The following is a 25798-nucleotide window of genomic DNA, read 5'->3' on the forward strand; positions in this document are numbered from 1 at the left end:
CAGACTTAGAACAGCAATGACTCAAAGTCGTCTCTCGTGGCTCACGCTGATGAGTATTGAACATGAGATAATGCGTGAACTTGATTTCAATTATGTCATTCACTTATTTGCTTCTCAAAAAGTCAGGAAGCATGTTTTCTAATAGTTTAAATGCATAAAGTAAATATGAGTCCATAGTTTAAAACATGCTGTAAATACAGTGCATCCGGAAAGTATTCACAGTGCTTAATTTTTTCCACATTTTAAAATAAAAAACTAAGAAATCACATGTACATAAGTATTCACAGCCTTTGTTCAATACTTTGTTGATGCACCTTTGGCAGCAATAATAGCCTCAAGTCTTTTTTAATATAATGCCACAAGCTTGGCACACCTATCTTTGGACAGTTTTGCCCATTCCTCTTTGCAGCACCTCTCAAGCTCCATCAGGTTGGATGGGAAGCGTCTGTGCACAGCCATTTTCAGATCTCTCCAGAGATGTTCAACCAGTTTCTAGTCTGGTCTCTGGCTGGGTCACTCAAGAACATTCACAGAGTTGTCCTGAAGCCACTACTTTGATATCTTGGCTGTGTGCTTAGGGTTGTTGTCCTGCTGAAAGATGAACAATCACCCCAGTCTGAGGTCAAGAGCAGTCTGGAGCAGGTTTTCATCCAGGATGTCTCTGTACATTGCTGCATTCATCTTTCCCTCTATCCTGACTAGTCTCCCAGTTCTTGCTGCTGAAAAACATCCCCACAGCATGATGCTGCCACCACCATGCTTCACTGTAGGGATGGTATTGGCTTGGTGATGAGCGGTGCCTGGTTTCCTCCAGACATGATGCCTGGCATTCACGCCAAAGAGTTCAATCTTTGTCTCATCAGACCAGAGAATTTTGTTTCTCCTGGTCTGAGAGTACTTCAGGTGCATTTTGGCAAACTCCAGGTGGGCTGCCATGTGCTTTATACTAAGGACTTGCTTCCGTATGGCCACTCTACTATACAGGCCTGATTGTGGATTGCTGCAGAGATAGATGTCCTTGTGGAAGGTTCTCCTCTCTCCGCAGAGGAATGCTGTAGCTCGGACAGTGTGACCATCGTATTCTTGGTCACCTCCCTGGCTAGGGCCCTTCTCCCCCTATCGCTCAGTTTAGACATCCGGCCAGCCCTAGAAGAGTCCTGGTGGTTCCGAACTTTTTCCATTTACGGATGATGGAGGCCACTGTGCTCATTGGGACCTTCAAAGCAGCAGATATTTTTCTGTACACATCCCCAGATTTGTGCCTCGAGACAATCCTGTCTTGGAGTTCTACAGACAATTCCTTTGATGTCATGCTTGGTTTGTGCTCAGACATGCACTGTCAAGTGTGGGACCTTACATAGACAGGTGTGTGCCTTTCCAAATCATGTCCAATCAACTGAACTTACCCCAGGTGGCTCCAATTAAGCTGTAGGAACATCTCAAGGATGATCAGTGGAAACAGGATGCACCTGAGCTCAATTTTTGAGCTTCATGGTAAAGGCTGTGAATACTTATGTACATGTGATTTCTTAGTTTTTTATTTTTAATAAATTTGCAAAAATCTCAAAAAATCTTTTTCATGTTGTCATTATGGGGTATTGTGTGTAGAATTTTGAGGTAAAAATTAATTTATTCCATTTTGGAATAAGGCTGTAACATAACAAAATGTGGAAAAAGTGAAGCACTGTGAATACTTTCCAGATGCACTGTATGATGTAAGCTCTCAAGCAGGACCATCTTCCCTTGTGTTTTTCCTTCGCTTGCTACTATCATCCCCTTCCGATTGCGTACAATAGCACCTAAAATGTTATTGCTGATGCCCTGCTGCTTACTTGGGTACTGTGACTGCCAATGCAGCAATGTTTATACACCTTGTCCATGTCCTTTAATGCTCTGTATTGTAAGTCACATTTTCTTGTTTTGTTCTTAATGTCTCTGTTTGTGTACTTTGTACAATGCTGCAGACCAGGGCCGGCTCTAGGCACGTTCGACTAGAGCGGCCGCGCGGGGCGCCACCCTTAATGGGCGCCGCGCGCTGGCGCCGCCATAGTCTTACCTGGAGCCGGCCCTGTACACTGCAGGCAGCTCTCCCCGCCGTCCCCGGCCTTTCAAAACTGTGCGCTGCGCTGCGCGGCGCCGGCGTCTGACGTCAGACGCCGCGCAGCGCGCACCAAGCGGCCGGGAACAGTCGGTGGCCCTCAGGCTCAACAGCAGCACGTCCCCTCCCAGCGTCGCCGCAGGTATGTTGGGATCGTCGGGGCCGGGCACTGTGTGGGGGCACTGGCACTGTGTGTGGGGGCACTGGCACTGTGTGGGGGCACTGGCACTATGTGGGGGCATTGGCACTGTGTGGGGGCATATCTGCACTGTGGGGGCAATGGCACTGTGTGGGGGCATATCTGCACTGTGGGGGCACTGGCACAGTGTGGGGGCATATCTGTCGCTGTGGGGTCATATCTGCACTGTGGGGGCATTTATGAATCTTGCACTGTGGGGGCACTGGCACTATGTGGGGGCATTGGCACTGTGTGGGGGCATATCTGCACTGTGGGGGCACTGGCACTGTGTGGGGGCATATCTGCACTGTGGGGGCACTGGCACAGTGTGGGGTCATATCTGTCGCTGTGGGGTCATATCTGCACTGTGGGGGCATTTATGAATCTTGCACTGTGGGGACATTTATGTATCTGGCACTGTGGGGGCATTTATCTGGCACTGTGGGGGGCATTCATTTATCTGGCACTGCGGGGGGGGGCATTTATCTGTGCACTGTGAGGGGGCATTAATGTATCTGGCACTGTGGGGGCATTTCTGGCACTGTGGGGGCATATCTGCGCTGTGGGGGCATTTATGTATCTGCACTGTGGGGGCATGTATGTATCTGGCACTGTGGGGGCATGTATGTATCTGGCACTGTGGGGGCATGTATGTATCTGGCACTGTGGGGGCATTTCTGTATCTGGCACTGTGGGGGTATTTATGTATCTGGCACTGTGGGGGTATATCTGCACTGTGGGGGCACTTATTTATCTGGCACTGTGGGGGGCATTTATTTATCTGGCACTGTGGGGGCATATCTGGCACTGGGGCATATCTGGCACTGTGGGGGCATATCTGGCACTGTGGGGGCATATCTGGCACTGTGGGGGCATATCTGGCACTGGGGGCATTAATGTATCTGACACTGTGGGGGGCAATAATGCATCTGGCACTGGGGGCATTTATGCATCTGGCAATGTGTGGGCATTTATGTATCTGGCACCGGGGGCATTTATGTATCTAGCCCTGTGGGGTCAATTTTATATATGGCACTGTGGGGACATATCTGGCACTGTGTGGGCATTTTTATATCTGGCACTGTGTGGGCACTTATGTATCTGGCACTCTGTGGCCATTTATGTAGCTGGCACTGCTGGGGGGGGCATGTCGCGTGTAGCTGGCACTGCTGGGGGGGGCATGTCGCGTGTAGCTGGCACTGCTGGGGGGCATGTCGCGTGTAGCTGGCACTGCTGGGGGGCATGTCGCGTGTAGCTGGCACTGCTGGGGGGCATGTCGCGTGTAGCTGGCACTGCTGGGGGGCTTGTCGCGTGTAGCTGGCACTGCTGGGGGGCTTGTCGCGTGTAGCTGGCACTGCTGGGGGGCTTGTCGCGTGTAGCTGGCACTGCTGGGGGGCTTGTCGCGTGTAGCTGGCACTGCTGGGGGGCTTGTCGCGTGTAGCTGGCACTGCTTGGGGGCATGTCACGTGTAGCTGGCACTGCTGGGGGGCGTGTCATGTAGTGTTCCCGCTAGGCGTCTGTGGCTAGGCAATGTGTCTCAGTGCTGTGCCTGGCGCAAAGTGTATAGGAGGTTCTACCTGGTGCAGTGTGTATTAGCTGCACTACTGTGTGGTGTAATGCAAATTGCCACTATTATGTGGCCACGTACCTTCCCCACGAAGTAACTCCCCTTAATTTTTGCTGCGCACCTTCGGCGCGCACTGTCCATTCTTTGGCATATAGGTATGGGAACAACAAGCAGTATGTACATCATTTTGCCCTCCTAACTTAAAAATGTGCCCTCCCTGTGATCAGCACCATGCCCTAAAAAGTGAACACTATCATGTGTAGCTGGCACTGCTGCGGGGCATGTCATGTGTAGCTGGCACTGCTGCGGGGCATGTCATGTGTAGCTGGCACTGCTGCGGGGCATGTCATGTGTAGCTGGCACTGCTGCGGGGCATGTCATGTGTAGCTGGCACTATACTGGAGACATTGTGTGTAAGGAACACTACCGTGGCTATGTGTAAGGCTGCTAATTGTGTGAAAATATGTTTATAGTTTGATGATATGAAGTTATGAGGTCACGCCGACTCTTCCAGAGGCCACACCCACTTTTCCGTGAGCGCGCGCGCCTTCGGCGCGCGCATGGGGGGGGGGGGGGCGCTTTTACATTTTCTCGCTCAGGGTGCTAGTAGGCCTGGAGCCGGCCCTGCTGCAGACCCCTGTGGGGCCATATAATTTATATATATATATAGATATAGATAGAGAGATAGATAGATAGATAGATAGAGAGAGAGATATATATATACACTGCTCAAAAAAATAAAGGGAACACTAAAATAACACATCCTAGATCTGAATGAATGAATGAAATATTCTTATTAAATACTTTGTTCTTTACATAGTTGAATGTGCTGACAACAAAATCACACAAAAATTATCAATGGAAATCAAATTTATTAACCCATGGAGGTCTGGATTTGGAGTCACCCTCAATATTAAAGTGGAAAAACACACTACAGGCTGATCCAACTTTGATGTAACGTCCTTAAAACAAGTCAAAATGAGGCTCAGTAGTGTGTGTGGCCTCCACATGCCTGTATGACCTCCCTACAACGCCTGGGCATGCTCCTGATGAGGTGGAGGATGGTCTCCTGAGGGATCTCCTCCCAGACCTGGACTAAAGCATCCACCAACTCCTGGACAGTCTGTGGTGCAACGTAGCATTGGTGGATGGAGCGAGAAATGATGTCCCAGATGTGCTCAATTGGATTCAGGTCTGGGGAACGGGCGGGCCAGTCCATAGCATCAATGCCTTCGTCTTGCAGGAACTGCTGACACACTCCAGCCACATGAGGTCTAGCATTGTCTTGCATTAGGAGGAACCCAGGGCCAACCGCACCAGCATATGGTCTCACAAGGGGCCTGAGGATCTCATCTCGGTACCTAATGGCAGTCAGGCTACCTCTGGCAAGCACATGGAGGGCTGTGCGGCCCCTCAAAGAAATGCCACCCCACACCATTACTGACCCACTGCCAAACCGGTCATGCTGGAGAATGTTGCAGGCAGCAGAACGTTCTCCTTGGCATCTCCAGACTCTGTCACGTCTGTCACATGTGCTCAGTGAGAACCTGCTTTCATCTGTGAAGAGCACAGGGTGCCAGTGGCGAATTTGCCAATCTTGGTGTTCTCTGGCAAATGCCAAACGTCCTGCACGGTGTTGGGCTGTAAGCACAACCCCCACCTGTGGACGTCGGGCCCTCATGCCACCCTCATGGAGTCTGTTTCTGATCGTTTGAGTAGACACATGCACATTTGTGGCTTGTTGGAGGTCATTTTGCAGGGCTCTGGCAGTGTTCCTCCTGTTCCTCCTTGCACAAAGGCGGAGGTAGCGGTCCTGCTGCTGGGTTGTTGCCCTCCTACGGCCTCCTCCACATCTCCTGATGTACTGGCTTGTCTCCTGGTAGCGCCTTCATGCTCTGGACACTACGCTGACAGACAGCAAACCTTCTTGCCACAGCTCGCATTGATGTGCCATCCTGGATGAGCTGCACTACCTGAGCCACTTGTGTGGGTTGTAGGGAGGTCATACAGGCACGTGGAGGCCACACACACTACTGAGCCTCATTTTGACTTGTTTTAAGGACATTACATCAAAGTTGGATCAGCCTGTAGTGTGTTTTTCCACTTTCATTTTGAGGGTGACTCCAAATCCAGACCTCCGTGGGTTAATAAATTTGATTTCCATTGATAATTTTTGTGTGATTTTGTTGTCAGCACATTCAACTATGTAAAGACCAAAGTATTTAATAAGAATATTTCTTTCATTCAGATCTAGGATGTGTTATTTTAGTGTTCCCTTTATTTTTTTGAGCAGTGTATATATATATATATATACTAGGTGATTCATCGCGCCCTACGGGCGCTCTTCACATCGTCGCAAGGGGCTACGCCCCCTTAACCCCTGCACGCCTTTCTGGTGTTCAATATTTGTATTATATGGAGAATTACCAGCATTCCTAGTTTTGTTAGTGATTAAATATTGCACAACAAAAGGGCATGCGATGGTGAAGAGGGCGTAGCCCCTTGCGACGGCGTGAACAGTGGCTGCAGGGCACGATGTACAGAATGTAGGTGTAAGTTCAGTGTGGGAATGGAGGGGCTTGAAAAGAGGGTGGGTGCAGTGAGGTGGAGGTGCCTCTCCGTGCAGCTGATCACCCCTGATTCAGGGACTCACTGGTAGCGGCTGCGGATGGTGTCCAAGGTGCTGCGTGTGGTGGAGAGGTGGGCTGTGGATGTTGGAGGGTGTCACAGTACCGTCCGTCACGTTACACCGCACAGTAGCGTCCGTCACGTTACACCGCACAGTAGCGTCCGTCACATTACTCCGCACAGTAGCGTCCATCAGTCACATTACACCGCACAGTAGCGTCCATCACATTACACCGCACAGTAGCGTCCGTCACATTACACCGCACAGTAGCGTCTATCACATTACACTGCACAGTAGCGTCCGTCACATTACACCGCACAGTAGCGTCCATCACATTACACCGCACAGTAGCGTCCGTCACGTTACACCGCACAGTAGCGTCCGTCACGTTACACCGCACAGTAGCGTCCGTCACGTTACACAGCACAGTAGCGTCCGTCACGTTACACAGCACAGTAGCGTCCATCACGTTACACCGCACAGTAGCGTCCGTTACATTACACCGCACAGTAGCGTCGGTTACATTACACAGCACAGTAGCGTCCGTCACATTACACCGCACAGTAGCGTCCGTCACGTTACACCGCACAGTAGCGTCCGTCACGTTACACCGCACAGTAGCGTCCATCACGTTACACCACACAGTAGCGTCCGTCACGTTACACAGCACAGTAGCGTCCGTCACGTTACACCGCACAGTAGCGTCCGTCACGTTACACCGCACAGTAGCGTCCGTCACGTTACACAGCACAGTAGCGTCCGTCACGTTACACCGCACAGTAGCGTCCATCACGTTACACCGCACAGTAGCGTCCGTTACATTACACCGCACAGTAGCGTCGGTTACATTACACAGCACAGTAGCGTCCGTCACATTACACCGCACAGTAGCGTCCGTCACGTTACACCGCACAGTAGCGTCCGTCACGTTACACCGCACAGTAGCGTCCGTCACGTTACACCGCACAGTAGCGTCCGTCACGTTACACCGCACAGTAGCGTCCGTCACATTACACCGCACAGTAGCGTCCGTCACATTACTCCGCACAGTAGCGTCCGTCAGTCACATTACACCGCACAGTAGCGTCCGTCACATTACATCGCACAGTAGCGTCCGTCACATTACACCGCACAGTAACGTCCGTCACATTACACCGCACAGTAGCGTCCGTCACGTTACACCGCACAGTGGCGTCCATCACGTTACACCGCACAGTAGCGTCCGTCACGTTACACCGCACAGTAGCGTCCGTCACATTACACAGCACAGTAGCATCCGTCACGTTACACCGCACAGTAGCGTCCGTCACATTACACAGCACAGTAGCGTCCGTCACGTTACACAGCACAGTAGCGTCCCTTACATTACACAGGAGGGGAGAGAGAAAAAGAGATGGGGGTGGGGGAGAGAGAGAGAGAGAGAGAGAGGAGGGTGAGAGAGTGAAGGGGGGAGTGAGAGAGGGGGTAGAGAGAGAGAGAGAGAGAGGGGAGAGAGATCTTCTCTGGCATGGTCCCAGCTCCCTGTCCCTCCTGCAGCTCTTTGAATTTGTGTACCACAGCAGGTCATCTCATGTTCCCTTCCCCCAGACCCCTCTAACCTGTGTCTAGTCAGTGTGAGCCACGGGAGTGGAGGGCCGGGCAGAGGGGGACTGTCATCATGGAGCTGCTGGGAGCCGCGGCGTGTGGCCAGACATACAGGCAGGCAGGAGAGGAGGGCTGGGCAGAGGAGGCACATCACGGTTGAGCCGCCGGGATCTGGCGGGCGGGCGCCGGCGCGCTGTACAGTGAGTGAAGGTGACTCACTCACTGAGCAGCGGTTCCCTCCACTGACCGGCGCTCTACGCGGCTTGCAAAGCCCGCGTACGCGTCGTGCCGGCCAGAGCACACGGGGAAGGCAGCTTCACCGCTGCAGTGCTAATACAGCGCAGGCAGCGCTGAAGCTTCGGCACAGGTTGTGGGTCCAGGTGAATGGCGCCTCTCTCATGATTTGGGGGGAGCGAGTTGCACCCTTGCCTCCCCCCATTCCGACGCCCCTGCCCCCCACCCCAGTACCCGCCGTGTGCAGGAGCCAGGAGGAGCGTGCCGGGACGGGGAATCGCAGGCAGGACGTGTAATAATTATTACCTGCCCTGCATCCAGCGCAGCTATCTCCTGATTCTGCCCTGCATCCTCTCCTCGATCCGTGACTCCGCCCAGATCTGTGACTCCGCCCAGCGTTACGGGCAGGCACAGAGTCACAGATGTAGGCAAATATATAGGAGATATATATATATATATATATATATATATTAAGCAGGATATTTGGAAAATTAGAGTATATTTTGTAAGGTGTGATTTCCATTTGGGTTTTAAAAAACAATACTATATCTTCTTTCTTAAGGAATTGAACACAATCACAATGCTGATTAATAAATTATACTTTATTTTATAACATCGCCATTATATAACTTTTATTGATAGGGGACCCCACAAGCAGCGCCGTAACTACGTGTGTGCCAAGGGGGCTTGGCACACAGCGCAGTTGCCCTGAGGGCGCAACGGCCAGCGGCATGTAATGAGTCAAATTGACTCATTACATGCCGCCTCTGTGTGCGCCGTGCGCGGCTGGAGGGAGAAGAGACCAGCGCCGGGTTCAAGGAGGAGGAGGGAGGGGGAGCAGGGAGCCGCAGCAGCGCTATTTGATTGGTAGTAAGCGCCGCTGCAGCATCCCCCTCGCCTTCTGTATTGGCTGCCCGGCGCTGCTATGGATGCTGGGATGCGGTTCCTTCATCCCAGCATCCATAGCAGCGCCGGGCAGCCAATACAGAAGGAGAGGGGGATGCTGCAGCGGCGCTTACTACCAATCAAATAGCGCTGCTGCGGCTCCCTGCTCCCCCTCCCTCCTCCTCCTTCTCATCTCACTGCCTGCACCGAGAGGGAGATGCCAGCACGAGGAGCCTGTCAGCGGAGAGAAGGTAAGTATATCCCTCTCTCTCTTTCTTTCTTTCTCTCTCTCTCTCTCTTTCTCTCTCTCTCGCTCTCTCTCTCTCTCTCAGGGGGACACCGTCTGCCGCAATGTGTAAAAAGGGGTCCTGGCTGCCGCAATGTATAAAAAGGGGGTCTGGCTGCCGCAATGTGTAAAAAGGGGGGGGTCCTGGCTGCCGCAATGTGTAAAATGGGGTCCTGGCTGCCGCAATGTGTAAAAAGGGGGCCTGGCTGCCGCAATGTGTAAAGAGGGGGCCTGGCTGCCGCAATGTGTAAAAAGGGGTCCTGGCTGCCGCAATGTGTAAAAAGGGGTCCTGGCTGCCGCAATGTGTAAAAAGGGGTCCTGGCTGCCGCAATGTGTAAAATGGGGTCCTGGCTGCCGCAATGTGTAAAAAGGGGGCCTGGCTGCCGCAATGTGTAAAGAGGGGGCCTGGCTGCCGAATGTGTAAAAAGGGGTCCTGGCTGCCGCAATGTGTAAAAAGGGGGACTGGCTGCCGTAATGTGTAAAAAGGGGGACGCTGTCTGCTGTAATGGTATAAAAGGGGCACTACCTGGTGTAGTGGCGCTACTGTGCAGCGTAATTTGAATAATGTAGACTACTGTGCACCGTAGTTTGAATTGCTATTATTTTGTGGCCACGCCCCTTCCCTGTGAAGCCACGCCCCTATACATTTTTCGCACGCCTACAGCGCGCACTGCCCCTATCTTACATGGGGGGGCGCCACTGTCGTTTCTTGCACACAGCGCTAAAATGCCTAGTTACGGCACTGCCCACAAGTTTGTTGTCCAGGGCCCCCACAGACCTTAATCCGGCCCTGATGCCACCACACACCCCTGCCCACACAGGACGAAATTCTCTGTGGCACTAATCACACCCACTGCATGACATACAATAGGCCCATTATAAATTTCAGCTCCAGTCCCATGTGGACCTTAATCTGGCATTGGACTCTTGATGTCATAGCAAGTCTTAATCCAGTTTATACTGGGTTTATTAATGCTGGCAATAAATCAATTAAAGTTATTGGGGTGCTTTTTTGGTTAAACGATTACATAAAAAAAGAAAAACATTTAAAAAGCTCCTATGTAATTGGCCCTTCGTGATTTTTGTGAAAGTGAAATAAAATTTATGTACAAAGGGGTCAATTCTATTCAGCAACAGTTGAATAGCGCCGGGAGTTAGCTCCCGGCACCATTCAATACAGCGCCAAGTGACACCAATTGTCGGGAATTCTTCTCTCACCCCCGGGGGATGAGAGAGGAAATCCGACAAAAGTGCTGCCGCACAGCCTGCGCAAGGCTGATTCTGTCGGGAATCAGCATTACACCGGGGAGCTAAGTCGGAGAATGCCCGTTCTCCCGACAATTCAACCTGTTAAAAAGGCGAGAACGGGCCTTCGCCGACTTAACATAAGCTGAATTGAATAGCGACGGGAGCTAACTCCCGGTGCTATTCAACTGTCGCTGAATAGAATTGACCCCAAAGACTTTTCTTTAAAGAAGCATGAGATGGATAAGGGGCAAAGGTTTCAGGTCCATTTCTATAGGCAATTCGTTACACCACCTAGAAAGTCACATCAAGTTTTGTTGTGAAAACTTTCATACTAATACAGAGAACATTAACTTTTCAGATTTTCCTGCAATAATGTTATATTTAATGGGATGTAGTTAAAATGCTGATGCCTGGAATCCTGAACGTTCTGCTGTGGGGGGGAGGAAGGTTAGGTTTAGGCATTAGAAGGGGGGTTAGGGTTATAGTGCAGGATGGTTAGGTTCCGGGAAAGGGGGATTAGGGTTAAGCACTTACAAGGGGAGGTTAGGGTTAGGCACCAAGTGGGGAGAGTTAGGTTTAGGCAGCGGGGAAGGGAAAGTTAGGGTTAGGCACCACTGGGGAGGGTTAGGCACCACCGGAGAGGGTTAGGGTTATGCACCCACAAGGGAGGATTAGGGTAGGGGGCAGGGGAGGGTTAGGGCACTTTCTGGGGGGGCTGTTGGGATTTTGATGGCTGGGATGCCGCTGTTGGTATTATGACTGCCGGCATCCCGTCCATCGGTATATCATACCGAATCCTATTTAATTGCAGTAAGATAATGGGGTCCATTTAGTCATATGCAGGCAAGAGAATTTTATGTAAACACACCTTTTATTTTAAAGGAAAGCCATATTTGACAAATGCCTTGCAACTATTGTTTCTGTCACATTAAGCCAAAACAGTTATATTGCAGTTTGTGTATTTCCATATATTTCCTTGTGGTTGTTTATTTTCGCTCCAGTTTTTTGTAGAATTTCCTAGGTCTGGAGATATGATATGCATTTCTGTACTGTGCATGCACACCAAAAATTCATCTGCGTACATCTGTATGTAGACTTTTGTATATTGTTGTGAGGAGCTGTAACTGGGGGCAGAGTTTGACCACAGGAATTCTGGAGGGATTCCCTGTAATGGGCGTGACACAGTACACGTCGGAACAGTTGCACAACAGCCCATGCCCTGTTTGCATGCCAGAACCTGCACGTGAACATGACAGACTAGGATTAATGAGTGTTGGAAACATATTCCATCAGACATGATTCGTAAAGTTGTGGAAAATTTCCACATACAAATGTCAACCTAAAAGGAAACTACATTTGCAGGTGCAACAGAATATTTGAGGAAGAAATATTAACTTGAAATAAATCTCTCCAAAATAGGTAATATGATATGTATAGAGGCAAAACGCAACATGCCGCCAGACATACCATGAACATTTCCTCAGCCTTTGGTTCCACCTGCAGAGAATGAGGAACTGACATTTTATAGATGTTGGGAGAAGGCACATTTTAGAATAAATTGTCTGAACAATTTATTTCCCAAACAGAAAATATTAATGGCTTCAAAAGCAATAGTGTAAGTCCTTATGGACAAAAGGTTTGTTGGTGTCATATTCACAGAAAAGTATGGCAAATGGTCTGCTGCTCATGTAAATTCAATGCAAAATAAAGAGGTAATAATAAGTATCAATAGGAATTCTAAAGACTGATGTTTAGGGGTCGCTTATGATTAGTGGATGGACTCAGGGGTGTATCTAGGGGTCCAAGCGCCCCTGGCAAAGTAAGGGTCTGGCGCCCCCCACCCCCATATTCTACCTTGCCTGTTTTTTCCCGCTAACACGCATAAAAACACAAAAAACTTACGAGATTAATTTAATATATATATTTTTTTAAAGTATTTTATGATGGATATATTATAATGATATAAACACTAACCCTTTCCTGCTTCTCCCGTTTGGATTCCCCAGGGGCTTTCTTTCAATTCTAAGTTTCTTCTGCTGCTGTCGCCCCTCAGACTCCTCTTCTCTCTAGATTCCAGGTCATCTCCACTATGATAGGGCGGTGCAGCCTGTGCCACAGCACAGAGCACAAGATGCTCTAGGGCGGAACTGGATGCAGCTGCAAACTCCATTTGCCAGGCACACACTGCCATGTATGTCACTTGCGGTGTGCCCGGCTCCTTCTATTCAGTTGCTATTCATAAGCCCTGACAGTCAGGTCCCTGGGCCTATGGCATCTAGACCTTCATGGTGGCTAGTCAGTTCCGTATAAAAAAAATGATCTATAGAAAAGTGACCGAGAGGGCTTCAGAGCCTTCCTGGTCACTGTATCTCTACTCTTTCTTGCTTTCTGCTGGCACCATCTGGATTCCGGAGCCCTCTACGCAGCGGCTTCACTCTGCCCAATGCTCTCCTGCAGCTCATACCTGATGAGTCAGTGATGTCTTACAGCTCCCTCTGTCCTGATCTATGGCTGCACCATCACTTGACCCCTGGTCAGGGCCATATTAAGGCTAGAGGGGGCCCCCACCAATAAAATTGAGTATTCCCTCACCACCGCCACTGTCACTACTATGCCCCTTATAGGAGCAGGAGAGAGTGAGGGGAATGAGAGTGAGACAAATAAGGTGTCAGGGAGAGAGAGAGGGAAAGAAAAGGAAAGAATGAGAGGATATCAGGGAGAAAGAGAGGAGCGAGAGAAAATGGTGTCAGGGTGAGAGAGAGAGAGAATGAGAGAATATCAGGGAGAAAGAGAAGAGCAAGAGAAAAGGATGTCAGGGTGCGAAAGAGAAAGGAGTTAAAAAAAAAGAGAGGGAGGGAGACAGATGGGTCAGGGAGAGAGAGAGTGGGTTTAATGGAAAGAGGGAATGAGAGAAAGAGAGAGGGACAGAGATGATCGGGAAAGAGGGTGTCAGGGAGAAAGAGAGAAACAAATGAGAGAAGAAGAGAGAGGGCAGCAGGAAGAAAGAAAGAAAGTGGGTGTCAGAGAGGGAGGGAGAGCGAGTGGGAGGGAGAGAGAGAGAGAAAGTGTCAGGGAAGGAGAGTGAGAGAGAGACACTGTCACAGAGAGAGATAGAGTGTCAGGTAGAGAAAGGGAGAGAAAGACAGTGTCGGAGAGGGAGATATAGTGTCAGGGAGATGGACATTGTCAGGGAGAGAGAGAGGGAGGGAAAGAGCGACTGTGTCAGGGAGAGAGAGGGGGAGAGAGGGGGATAGAGACAGTGACAGGGAGGTAGAGAAAGTCAGGGAGATAGAGAGAGGAAGAGAGAGACACAGTGTCAGGAAGAAAGAGAGGGGGAGAGAGATAGTTAAGGTGATAGAGAGGGAGAGAGATACAGTAGACAGTGTCAGCTAGAGATTTCAGGGAGAGAGAGCGAGACCATGTCAGGGAGAGAGGGAGAGACAGTGTAATGGATAAAGACAGAGTCAGTTTGGACCTGATCACACCGCTGCAAAATACCTGCAGCGTGCGATCAGACCGGAATGACCCCCAGTGTCGGAGAGAGATAGTGAGAGTGTGAGGGAGAGACAGAGAAAGTGTCAAGGAGAGGGAGAGGGCCAGGCAGAGAGAAAGAGAGGGGGGAGAGACACTACCTGACTACACACAGAGCTCTGTGATGGGGGCGGGCACTCGCGGATTTAGGCCCCGCCCCCTAAACACCCGCGATTTGCGGCTCTGTGCTACCAGAAGGCTTGGCTGGATAGGTAGGGACAGAGTGGGCCAGTCTGGGGAAATCATGTTGATGCAGTTTGAGGGTCCCTGGCGCCACCCTGCCTCTGGCCCTCCAGGTACTCACCAGTCACCACGGCAGACGCTGACCTGCCCCTGTCCAGCTTGCTAGCTCCTCCTCATCAGCCACAGCAGCTCCGGAAACAACAGGGGATGAACTGATGGGTCCTCTTGTTGTGCACACTGTCTGCACCTGCCGTTGAAATGACGGGTGCACTACACCACTGTGCAGGCGCCTATTCTCCTGACTTCTGCTGCTCTGTGAGGCAGCCAGGCACTACTATAAATCTACCCCTTGGCCGTGGGAGGCACCTCCAGGCAGCGCCCCCCCATTGGCCAGCGCCCCTGGCGAGTGCCATCCTGGCCAATGGGTAGATACGCCCCTGGGACTATCAAAGCTAAGTCACAAGGCTAAGTATGTCCTGATTCTGGTGCTAAACACAACAGGAATAGCGCAAGATTGAGGTAAAATAACACACTCCCATATACCACTGTTCTTCATACAGATAATGTACCCCGATGACAGATAATGTACCCCGATGATGGTCTAGCTTCCTGCAGGGGCAAGATAATTAAAGAGTGATACAGAAAGGGGTACATTCCTGGCAATACAGAGGGAAGGGAGGGGTGAAGAACATTCATTAATAATAATTTAAATTATTTAAGATTTATATACGCATTTTGATAGTTTACGTGTCATAGGCTCAGAGCCCTAAAGAGAATATTTCCCAACTATCCTGATTTTTGGGGAGAGACAGTCCCCATTCCCCTTGCCACAAGGCAATACCACTTTTTGGCATGCGCAAATGTCCCTGCTTGGTACAGTAGATTGCAAAAGATTTTCGGCCTTTAAGAGTAGATCACCATGTTTGAAAGTCTGGCCACCTATGAAGTTGAGTATGATGACATGGTAGTAATGTTAACTAAAGCACTGTAATCATGTTGGCACTATAGCTTTAAACATGAGGTAAAGTGTGTCACAATGTGCTTGTTGATATTGTGACTGTTGCCCAATTAAATACAAACCGCACTTTAGACATTGATGTAGCATAGAGAGAGAAAGAGAAGAACAGCAGTATCCTCAGGGAAGCAATTAGACCTTCGCCCCAACACTCAGTGACATTTACAAAGATCCCGTGTGGCTTTGGCACACAACTTAAAAACTGTTTGTTCAACTTCGGGAAAGAAGACATCTTGATGAAATGCCAGGAGACCAAAAATCAAGCCTCCATCAAGTTGGATCATGATACTAAAATAGTGAGAATCATGTGTGCCTTAGAGGAAAACATCAAAGTGGTATGATGCATCAGACTTTTTGGATGTAGCTCAAAAGCAACATCATTCTTCAACATTTTCATACATCTTATAATAGGTCTCATGATTTGATAGTAATGATAGTTGTCTATAGAAAGATAAAGAGACTTAATAAACAACTCCAAGGCAGAACTAGAAAACTATCAAGAAGAGCAATATGTAATGGTTAAGAAAAAACAAATGATGAACTATTAAGGAAGGAACGACTTGTGGACAGAGTAGGACATGACTGAGAGTTGCAGGATAATTCTTATTTTTCATGGACATTTTCTTGGGGGAGCGGATGCTGCTTCCGCCTCTCTGTAGATCCACTAGGAGGTTTGTTTTAACATTTCTTCCATAATCGATTAAACATAGTTGAACATTGCTGGGGATCCCTCTCTCTGAGATAAATTTACTAAGATGGGTGTTCTATTTAAGATGGGATATTTCCCATAGTAACCAATCAGATTCCAGGTATTATCATCTAGAAGGTGCTAGATAAATGAGAAGTAGAATTTGGTTGGTTGTTATGGGCAACATCCCATCTTAAGAAGAAATCCCATCTTAGTAAATTTACCCCTCTCTTTTATGTTTCTGAATTTTAAAAAGACTTTGCTGGATTTCCGGACCACTACAAAAGGTCTATTGCTTGGATGTTTGAAGAATCTTATGGATCTTTATCCCACATGCTCTCCCAGTCTCTCACTCACTAGTTTGCGGGTGTAGCTTGCGCAGAGTTTTAGTTGAAACACATCTGCGTTACAGCTGGGACCCTCTATGTAGGTACAAGATGAACATTTGAATAGAAAATAACTTTAAAAACATCACAAAGCCACAAAGTTACATTATAAGACATAGTAAAAATACTATGAAAAGAAAACATTGTATTGCATGTAAAATATTTATGAGCTTAGTTGTAAATGGTCTGTAATGTATTTTTACAATTCGCCTCATAGTTTAATCAGTGCATTAAAAAATCACCCTATTTAACAATCATTGACTGGCACCCCATTATTCCTGGAGATGTAAACGTAGAACGTCGGCTGAGTACAGTAAGGGTATGTTCTCATCATTGTGATACAATTAGATGTGAATTCATTCATAGATATGCATCTAGGAAACACAATGATGATGTGTTGGGATGCAGTTAAAATACTGGCTGTCGGGATCCCGGCGTTCAGGAGATCGACGACGGAATCCCAACAACCGGTGAAATGCCACCGGATGGATGTCACAACTGAGGGCTGGGGCTGATGGGAGGAAGCCTAGGTTGCAGGGGCAGAGGTGTAGTTAAACCTGGGCGGTAGTATGGGACTCTTGGACATGCAATATCCCAGCCTGAAGGTGTGACCACGACAACAGGAGTAAAGTTTAAAAAGTTTATTTCAAGCACTGTTCAGGTGGTACATCAACAGCAACATGAGATATGGTAAAAGGATATGCAATACACAGTTCCTGTGAATACAACAGAGATGCAGATGGTACTGGGTGTGGTAATAATAGGTATTAGTCTAGATAGACTTAGGAGGTGGAATGTCCTTAACCTACACCCAGCTGCTGAATGGTGCAATGAAGACAGGAACTGACCAGCAGATGGTTCACTAGAAGCTGGTTGTATTGTCGGATACTGTAGGTGAGTTAGTTGCTGGGTAGGCCGGACGGAACCGGACTGAATGATGAAATGAACAAAGTGTTTGATGAGCCAATGTAGCTGGAGATTAGCTAGATGCACAGGTGATGCTAGAGATCGTTGGAATTGAGAAGACGGTGACAGAGCACCGACGATGGCTGGTATTCGATGGCGGAGCACCGATGATTATTGGTATTCGATGGCGGAGCACCGATGATTGCTGGTATTCGATGGCAGAGCACCGATGATTGCTGGTATTTGATGGCGGAGCACCAATGAGGTTTGAAGACAGAACACCGCTGGAAGCACACTGCTGGAAGCCGGTGTTTGGGCACTGCCAATTGCAGCGCACAGTGTAAGGACACGGCAGAGTCAGGCTGCACCGCTTGATGTTGAACTGGTGCGGGTCTCTAGTGGAGTTGGAAGCAGGAGCTGGAATACCTGGAATAGCAAACAACCACAAGCAAGGAGACTGGAAGTTGTCAGTGCTTTGGTTGTCAACCCAGTGTTACACTGGGTTGACAACCAAAGCACTGACAACTTCCTGGTTCAGGAACAGGACCTTTATACCTGCAGCAGTGCAGGGATTGGATGGACAATCAGGCAGAGTTCAGCGGTGCTGTGGATTGTTGGAAACAGTGTCATGTGACTAGAACTAACATGGCTGCGCCCATACTAGCATTTGGAGGGAAATCTAGCTTGTTGCACCATGTGAGGAATTACAGTAATGGCGGCGGAGGCCACGGAGGACAGTGAACGCCAACTTGCGCACTTGATTCACAGAGCTGGCGGCAGAGGCCGCAGCGGGCGAGAGACGCCATGCAGACTTGTTTGCGCATTTGAATTATAAGGATGGCGGCAGAGGCCGCAGTGGACAGGAGACGCCATGCAGACCCATCAGAGTACTGGAAGTGCAGCAATGGAAGCAGATGCCGCGGAGGGCTAGAAACGCCATTCTAACTACATGAGTTCCTTGTGACAACGTCTGCGGACTGGCAGAGAGGAGATGTGAAGTAAGGATGTCAGCACCATGACTGAGACCCGGCCCTGGAACGCTGAGCTAGCCTCAGGAGACACCTGAAAGGTAGATAATGGCGTCTAGTAACCCGGATCATGACAATGGAATCCCAACCTCCACAGGGCATTCCAACTCAGTCGGCGGGTCAATGTCACCAACCGAGTGGGAATATAACCTGTGGCGAGCGAAGTGAGCCCCTGAGGGGACTCGCTGCCTTGCTGCCGGGATTCCGACAGATGGGATGCCACTGTCAGTATACTGACAGCCGGCATCCCGTCTGCCGGTAAAACATACCGATTCCAATGTGACACTATCCACCTGTTTCTGTTTGACTAATTGCCTATTGAGCTCTGTAGCTGATAGTACTTAAATCATTAGCTATATTGTTAGAAGGCACCCCTTTACTTTTGCTCTTTTCAGAGCTAGCCATGCCCCTCTGTGACATTCCCACAGCCATGTCCCAAATACTGTACGACTCACACACCTCTCCATGATGTATCTATGCCCCTGGTCTGGAACAGCTCCACAGCAATATGGGGAAGAGTATGGTAGTGTGAGTAGATTGAACCAGTATTTGACTTGCAGCATGTACAGTAGCAGAAAGTGTATTAAGCGTATACAGTAGGTGTATCACCAGAAGAGTATTTACCACGTGTGTTTTGTATTATTAAAAATAAAACATCAAAAATAATAGAAGTATAAAATATACATAAATGATACATAAAGATATACAATATAAATATAAAAGATTTTAAATTTCAGGTGGAAAACCACAGAAAAGGTATGGTTTTGTAAAACTGCCATGTAGAAAATTCGTATATACTCACAGTTGGCAGGAAAGATACATGGGCAGGAAAGATACATGGGGATTTTAAATCTGAATGAAACTTAATAGCGTCTAGTGCAGAGGATCTCAAACACGGTCCTCAAGGCACCCAAATTGGCTGAGGTGAAATTAAGTCACCTGTGTCCAAGCATGGATATACCTAAAACCTGGACAATTGGTTTACCTAGAGGACCGCGTTTAAGAAAATTCTGGTCTAGTGGCCTGTAAGGTTACTTGTAACTTGTGATAAACAAAAAAAAAAATTTGAATTTAAAAAAAATGGTAAGAAATATTTAGGATACTTAAATAAGTATAAATTACTACTATTATTATTATTATTATTATTATTATTATTATTATTATTGCAACATCATGCAAAATGTATAAAATGTTACATTTTTTGTGTTTTTGCTAGTATGAAACCTATAATAAACATTTATCCTTTAGGGGTATATTTACTAAGCAGCAGGGATCCAATGCTGCTGATTCAGTGGAGCACGCAGGAGGGATTTCTGACAAGGGTGTAGCTACCATAGGTGCAGGCAGTGCAGCTGCTATGGGGCCCAGAGCTGAAAGGAGCCACCTTCCTGTTAAAGTTACATGTGTTATATACATTTTTCGCCATTGGGTTCGTAGGGGTCCTTTCAAACTTTAACCTTGGAGCCTGCAATATATCTAGGTATGCCTCTGGACCTGCTCATTGTAGTGTGGCATAAAATGAACTGGAGGGCATTTAAATGTTATATAATATGAACCGGGGCACTGTAATGAGGCACAATATGAACGGGAAGCACAGATGGCGTAATGGTTAGCATTACTGCCTGACAGCACTGAGGTCATGGGTTTGATGCCCCCTATGGCCCTAACTGTGTGAAGTTTGTATATTCTCCCTGTGCTTGCGTGGGTTTCCTCCGGGTTCTCCGGTTTCCTCCCACAATCCAAAAATATACTGGTAGGTTAATTGGCTCCCTACAAATTAACCTTAGCGTGAATGTGTATGCGTGTACATGTGGTAGGGAATATAGATTGTAAGCTCCACTGGGGCAGGGACTGATGTGAATGGCCAAATATTCTCTGTAAAGCGCTGCGGAATATGTGTGCGCTATATAAATGACTGGTAATAAATAAATAATATATCATAATGTGAATTGAGGGTACTGTGCAGCATAATGTGTACTGGCAGCTCTGAAATGTGACATAGGCTGAACTTAAGCACCACTGCAATTCATAAAAGAAACTAGGGCACTACTATGGGGCATAACATTAAATAAGGCTCTACTATGGTTCAGAAAATGAAAAAGGGCACTGTTATAGGGCATAAAATTAACAACTGCTGCAGAGAAGTGTCTTTCTAGAAGCATTGGGACGGGGGCCCCTTCAAAATGTTGCCATGGGGCCCACAAAGTTCTGGCTATGCCCCTGGTTTCTGAGTACCCAGTAAACTCCAATGACCGTCAATTTTATTCCTCACATGGGTCATCAGAGTGGGCACCATGTTATTAGGCCCCTATTTGTGGGACAATGGGAAGGGGGCGAGGCCAATATATAACCGTGGTATGGTGTACTATACAACTGACGTGGTGCCTTCCTTTTGGGGAAATACAAAACCACATCAGGGTTCTCTGGAGTGGGGCTGTTGCTTCCCTCCTCACGATGTATAAGAACCAGGCGGCACTCAGCGGACTTGATTAATAAATACTTCTTTAGTATAACATAAGTGCAATTAGGGCATAGCTTGCCAACATTTCAGCGCCGCGCAAATATTTATTCTTCAAGTCCGCTGAGTGCCGCCTGGTTCTTGTACATCGCAAGGATGGAAGCGACAGCCCCACTCCAGAGAACCCTGATGAATATACATATTGTGACAAGAACACTGGAATAGTGTTTGAGGGCAGGTATGTTTGTCCTAGGGTTCTTGTCTTACCTGTATTAGGAAAATGTTTTGTTTTGTCAGAACCTTTTCAGTTTATTGGAAAAGCTGGATAAGGGCCCTGAAAGAAGGATAGGGCAAGTTCCAGATGTTGGGCCCAGTTCGGGTCTTTGGCCTCACAGAGGGCTAATCAGGGTTTCAGCTGTGTAAGTGGGTTATAGGGCTGCTAGCCTGATTAGTGTGGGCAGACTGCCTGTGAAGACTGCAGGATTTCTGTGAGAGAAATACGCTTCCTTATACATGTGAGCCATACAGTGTTGACTGGAAAACTCTGTGTTTTTTTGTTTAGAAACAGTTAGGAACGTCTTGTGTTTAGTTAGTGCCGGACAGGCAAGGTATTTTCTTTTGATGTTTGTTTTGTTTTCTGCTTAATAAGACTGGTCGTGGCCAGTTGCACCACACACTGGACTTGTGTGATTCCTCAGCTGCTGCTTGCTAACATTTACCCCACGAAATGGCACCTTGTTCCCTTACAGTGTTACAACTTGGTGGAGAATGCGAGCATGCCGTTCTGCGCATAAGTGAAAGCAGCAGCTTTATGAGGCCTGCGGAAAATGGTGGTTTATGCAGATACAGCCCAGTGTGAAGTTGCTGAAACTCGCCCTGAGGATTTGATATATGTCCTGGGTGAAAGCAGCTACAAAGCCGCCTGAAAAATCTGTCGACATGGAGGAACTGCTCAAAGCCTTGCTGCAAGCTACAGCGGCTCAGCAGGAGGCCAACAGACAGCAGCAGGTGGTAATGGAGGAAAATAGGAGACAGCAGCAGGTGGCTATTGACGTACTTTACAGGCAACAGCGTCAGGGTAGAGAGGTCTTAACAGAAGTGGTGCAGAGCCTTGCAGCCCGGATTGGAGATGTGGCCGTCAGTGCTCCGATCAGCTCTAGTTCTATACGGGCCAGTCACTTCCTGCAGAAAATGACAGAGGCTGATGATGTAGAGGCCTACCTGACCACATTTGAAAGTACTGCCGAGCGTGAGAACTGGCCGAAAGCACAGTGGGCCAGTCTGCTGGCGCCTTTTCTGTCAGGCGAGCCCCAAAAAGTGTACTTTGATTTAAGCCCGGCTGAGGCTCGGGTCTATGATAAACTAAGAACTGAGATCCTGACCCGCCTGGGAGTCATGCTGTCAGTACGAGCACAACGGGTGCACCGTTGGGTGTACGCCATGGAGAAACCTCCTCGCTTCCAGATGCACGACCTTATTCAGCTAACAAAAAAATGGTTACAGCCAGAGACATTAACTGGTCCCCAGATGGTTGAAAGAGTCGTCATGGACCGCTATTTGAGATCTTTGCCCGTGGTCCTGCGCAAGTGGGTGAGCCATGGAAACCCGTATACTGCTGACCAATTAGTGGACATGGTAGTGAGGTATTTGGCGGCAGAGGAACTACTGATGACCACCCAGCAACCCATAGATCCTCGACAGCGCCCTTCAGTGAAGACTGGTAAGACTGTTCCGTGGGAAAACGTTGCTGGGCGGTTAAGAGAACGCAAGGCTGGAGAGACTGTAAACACTGGCCCTGGAGACAGGCCAATGGGGCTAGAACGGTCTATGTTGCCCAAACGGGTTGATAATCGTGTGGTTAAATGTTTTAGGTGTGGTATGCCAGGTCATGTTATTGCCAATTGCCCAGTCACGCAAGAACCCATGCATTGTGATGCTGCCTTTGAATGTCGCAGAATGTCTTTCTTTGCTAGGTTAGCCTGTACTGTGGTACCTTCACCTGAGCTGGAAAAACAAATGTGTGATGTGTTCTTAGAGGGTAACCAGGTAGAGGCCTTGCTAGATTCAGGAAGTTTAGTTACCCTCGTGAAAGCTGGGTTAGTGAACCCCTTAAAGGTCCAGCAAATACCTATTGGGGTAACTTGCATACATGGGGATACCCAACATTATGTCACTGCTGAAGTGAATATAGAAACTTGTTGTGGGTCAGCAATCGTTAAAGTAGAGCTGGTCCCCACCTTGGTGCATGAGGCCATAATAGGGAGGGATTTTCCTCATTTTTGGAAACTGGGAATCACGTTTATCAACAAATGTGAAAAGTAAAGAGCCAGTTGATAATACCGGTGATTTTATGGTTGTACATGTGTCTTCGGAACTTTCTGACCCTTTGCCTTTTGCTAGTTTGGCTGGGGAAGTGACAGATGGGGAGTCCAGTGAGGACCCTCTTGCTGGGAACAGAGTCATAGTAGTTAGAACTGAAAGCGTGCCTGACCTGGAGGTAAAGAAGGATCTGTTTGCATCTGAACAGTTAAAGGATCCTACCTTGATAAAGGCTAGAGAGAATGTTAAGATTGTTAATGGGGAACCTGTGGTACCAGGTGACAGGGTTACGTATCCCCACATGGCCATCTGTAATGAGCTCTTGTACCACATTGTCAAAAAGGGTGAGGATGTGGTGGAACAGCTGGTAGTTTCCCAGCCTTATCGGAGAACGGTACTGGATTTAGCTCATAGTCACGTTACAGTAGGACATTTAGGGGCAGAAAAAACCACTGAAAGAGTTTTACAAAGGTTCTTCTGGCCAGGGGTTTATAAAGAAGTGTCTGAATATTGTTCTTCCTGTCCTGAATGCCAGTATCATGCCCCTAGACCCCATTTCAGGAGCCCACTAGTTCCCATGCCTATTATAGAGGTCCCATTTGACAGAATAGCCATGGATCTCGTGGGGCCCTTGTTAAAGTCCACTCGAGGCCATCAGTATATCCTGGTTATTATGGACTATGCCACTCGATATCCTGAGGCTGTCCCTTTACGCACTATCACAACCAAGGCGATAGCTAGGGAGCTGGTGCAGGTTTTTAGTAGAGTGGGAATACCAAAAGAAATTTTGACTGACCAAGGTACTCCATTTATGTCAAGGGTCATGAAAGAATTGTGCAAATTATTTAAGGTCACTCACCTCAGGACGTCCATCTACCATCCCCAAACTGATGGGTTGGTGGAAAAGTTCAATAAAACATTAAAAAGTATGTTAAAAAAGGTTGTTGATAGAGATGGGAAAAACTGGGATTGTTTGTTGCCCTACTTGTTAATGGCCATCAGAGAAGTTCCTCAGTCCTCTATGGGGTTTTCTCCATTTGATTTGTTGTATAGTAGACACCCCAGAGGGCAGTTGGACATTGCCAAAGAGACGTGGGAAGGACAGCCCACTCCTTATAGAAGCGTTATTGAACATGTAACACAAATGCAGGATAGGATTGCAGCCGTGGTACCTATTGTCAGAGAGCACATGGAACAGGCCCAAAGTGCTCAACAGAGGGTATATAACCGGAGTGCCAAGATACGGGAATTTGCTCCCGGAGATAGAGTTCTTGTTTTTGTACCCACTGTGGAAAGCAAGTTCCTAGCTAATTGGCAGGGTCCATTTGAGATTAGGGAAAAAGTGAATGAGGTTAATTACAAAGTATAACAACCAGGAAAGAGAAAACCCGAACAAATCTACCATGTTAACTTAATCAAACCCTGGAAAGATAGGTTGTCTCTGTCAGCGGAGCCTTGCCCTTCGGTGTCTTCACCTCGGTTGCTTCCCGCAGTAAAGGTGTCAGAGACGTTATCAGCTGATCAGAACAATCAAGTTAAAGAATTTCTCATCCAAAATAGGGAGATATTTTCAGAGCTGCCTGGCCGAACGACCATAATAAAACATGACATTGTCACAGAACCAGGGGTCAAGGTCCATTTAAAGCCATATAGGATTCCTGAAGCTCAGCGAGAAGCTGTTTCTAAAGAAGTTAAAACCATGTTAGAACTTGGAGTCATAGAGGAATCTAACAGTGAGTGGTCCAGTCCCATAGTTCTCATCCTGAAACCAGACGGTAGCATACGCTTCTGTAATGACTTTCGTAAGTTAAATGAGGTGTCCAAATTTGACGCATACCCCATGCCCCGTGTGGATGAGCTTATAGAAAGGCTGGGAACAGCCAGGTTTCTCACCACGTTGGACCTGACCAAAGGGTATTGGCAAATACCTTTAACTGATAGCGCAAAAGAAAAAACAGCCTTTTCGGTTTCCGGAGGGGCTATACCAGTATAAGATGTTACCCTTTGGGTTGCATGGGGCTCCAGCAACCTTTCAATGGGCGATGGATAAAATTTTGAGGCCCCATAGAAAATATGCAACTGCCTATTTGGATGATGTGGTAATTCACAGTACAGACTGGGGGTCCCATTTGGTTAAAGTGCAAGCAGTACTGGACTCAATCAGAGAGGCAGGGTTAACTGCTAACCCAAATAAGTGCTGCCTCGCAATGGAGGAGGTCAAATACTTGGGCTTCACCATAGGCAGAGGTCTGATTAGGTCCCAATTGAATAAAATTTATGCTATTCAAAACTGGCCTCGTCCAGTGAATAAAAAACAGGTAAGGGCTTTTTTGGGAATAACTGGGTACTATGGGGGTAATTCCAAGTTGATCGCAGCAGGACATTTTTTAGCAGTTGGGCAAAACCATGTGCACTGCAGGGGGGCAGATATAACATGTGCAGAGAGAGTTAGATTTGGGTGGGTTATTTTGTTTTTGTGCAGGGTAAATACTGGCTGCTTTACTTTTACACTGCAATTTAGATTGCAGATTTAACTCACCACACCCAAATCTATCTCTCTCTGCACATGTTAAAT

This window comes from Pseudophryne corroboree, chromosome 2 (assembly GCF_028390025.1).
Source record: "Pseudophryne corroboree isolate aPseCor3 chromosome 2, aPseCor3.hap2, whole genome shotgun sequence".
NCBI classification, from domain to species: Eukaryota; Metazoa; Chordata; class Amphibia; order Anura; family Myobatrachidae; genus Pseudophryne; species Pseudophryne corroboree.